The following is a 2,500-nucleotide window of genomic DNA, read 5'->3' as shown; positions in this document are numbered from 1 at the left end:
AATTTAGGCACCGTAACATTACGTTTGGTTCATCCCACAGCGCCAGTTCTGCTTACCAAAAGTGGCCCACTGGGCACATTATATCATAACCTCAACCTTCATATCAAGAAAGGTGAGGTTCTTACCCATTTAAAGTTTGAGAATAGGTTAAAATCGTTTCGACCCTAAGGCCTCTAATCATTCGCTTTACCAGATAAGATTATTTTATATAATTTTTAAATGCACCAGCTATCCTGAGGGAAACTTCGGAGGGAACCAGCTACTAGATGGTTCGATTGGTCTTTCGCCCCTATACTCAATTCTGACAATCGATTTGCACGTCAGAACTGTTTCGGTCTTCCATCAGGGTTTCCCCTGACTTCAACCTGATCAAGTATAGTTCACCATCTTTCGGGTCACAGCATATATGCTCAAGGTACGCTCCAGTTAGAGGTATAAATAATAATAAATTATCATTATACATAACTATATGGAACGCCCCGGGATTGAATTAATTGACTATTTATTAAAAAATAGACTAAAAATTAATCCCATTATATTTAAGTTAAGTTAATTATGCCATTAAGTTTAATATAACTCAATGACTTGCACATATGTTAGACTCCTTGGTCCGTGTTTCAAGACGGGTCCCGAAGGTATCCTGAATCTTTCGCATTGTTAATCATATAAATGCATACAAATAAATATTAATATCATAGATATTAAATTTTTTGTAAAATTCAAAAAATGAATTTTAGCATTATATATAATAAAATCTATCAACACTTTATCAAATCATTAGTATTTATTTTATGTTAATATGCTTAAAAAGCAAATTAATTTAAATAAACTTAATATCACCAATGATCTTTTGATAAATACTTTATTATGTTAATAGATTACAATGTCCTTATATGAAAAAAATGCACATTATTTTTTTAATTATTTAATGATGAATTTTTCATAATGGATATTCAGGTTCATCGGGCTTAACCTCTAAGCAGTTTCACGTACTATTTAACTCTCTATTCAGAGTTCTTTTCAACTTTCCCTCACGGTACTTGTTTACTATCGGTCTCATGGTTATATTTAGTTTTAGATGGAGTTTACCACCCACTTAGTGCTGCACTATCAAGCAACACGACTCTTTGGAAATATCTTTCTAGTAATCATTAACGTTATACGGGCCTGGCACCCTCTATGGGTAAATGGCCTCATTTAAGAAGGACTTAAATCGTTAATTTCTCATACTAGATATTAAGATATTCCATACACTGCATCTCACATTTGACATATAGACAAAGTGACTTAGTGCTGAACTATTTTCTTTTCGCTCGCCGCTACTAAGAAAATCCTTGTTAGTTTCTTTTCCTCCCCTCATTAATATGCTTAAATTCAGGGGGTAATCCCATATGAGTTGAGGTTGTTTTAATATTCTTTTTTTATCTTCTCACAATTTAATAAAAAAATTATATCATCTTTTCATCTCTATTTTTCTTTTCTCCTTTTATATATTGTAAATATATAAAAATAATAATAATGTAAAATGAGGCAATCCTAGAATAAAAAAATTAATTTTTATGCTAGACATTCCTCCTTTTAATTACATATATAAATTATTATTTTATATATATATATAAATAATATGAAAATTTTTTGTAAAGAATACTTAGATTCAATATTTTCATCATTTCATTTTATTTGAGAGGATTTTTTTTTTAAAGAATATATAATAAATAAAATTCATTATATATCTTTATTTTTTTTGCTATTAATATTATGAATTATTTAAAATCCAATAATATACACATTTGCTTAAATTCAATCATTTTTATAAAAGAATAAGCAACTTATTTAGCATAGTCTTACAACCCTCAACCATATGTAGTCCAAGCAGTACTTTAAAATTGAATTTAATGTACATAACAGCATGGACTGCGATATGCGTTCAAAATGTCGATGTTCATGTGTCCTGCAGTTCACACGATGACGCACAGTTTGCTGCGTTCTTCATCGACCCATGAGCCAAGTGATCCACCGCTTAGAGTATTTTTTTATTTATTTTTATTTATAACAAATGTCAATTTTTTTTTGCATATATTAATTGAAAGAGTAAAATTAAATAATATTAATAATATATAAATTGATTTTCTTTCAATAATATATATCAAATATATTTAACTCTAAACATTTTTATTAAGTTGCGAATGTCTTAGTTCAACAATAATACAGTGGTGGTATTTATTATGATTCAATTATTTTGTATTTTTTTAATCATTTTATGTATATATAATAATATAATAAATATATACCACTTTTGTTATTGTGAACAAATTAACTTATCATTCAATCAAATGAATAATAAGTACAACTTTTTATTTTCATGTTTAAAGGTTTTTAAAAGAAAAAAATAAGAAAAAACATTACAAAATGTACCATCATATATTATATTTAATATGATATAATTGATGGATCACAAATTGAATGAAAAAGAATAAAAAGAATTATGGATTCAAAATAA

General features: G+C 27.6%; 1 non-coding gene and 1 pseudogene across 1 annotated transcript in view; both read right to left on the bottom strand.

Annotated features, from left to right (window-relative positions):
- LOC129252113 (large subunit ribosomal RNA) overlaps positions 1-1,405 on the bottom strand; it is a 3,986-nt gene extending 2,581 nt beyond the window's left edge. The window contains exon 1 of the ribosomal RNA XR_008583264.1: positions 1-1,405. This exon is cut by the window's left edge and continues 2,581 nt beyond it. This is a non-coding gene — a ribosomal RNA (large subunit ribosomal RNA).
- Positions 1,406-1,847: 442 nt separating this feature from the next.
- LOC129252123 (5.8S ribosomal RNA) lies at positions 1,848-2,028 on the bottom strand (annotated as a pseudogene).
- Between the last annotated feature and the right edge of the window lie 472 nt (positions 2,029-2,500).

The sequence above is a fragment of the Anastrepha obliqua genome, unplaced genomic scaffold, assembly GCF_027943255.1.
Source record: "Anastrepha obliqua isolate idAnaObli1 unplaced genomic scaffold, idAnaObli1_1.0 ptg000151c, whole genome shotgun sequence".
In the NCBI taxonomy this organism is placed as follows: domain Eukaryota; kingdom Metazoa; phylum Arthropoda; class Insecta; order Diptera; family Tephritidae; genus Anastrepha; species Anastrepha obliqua.
This window is presented reverse-complemented; position numbering and strand designations above follow the sequence as displayed.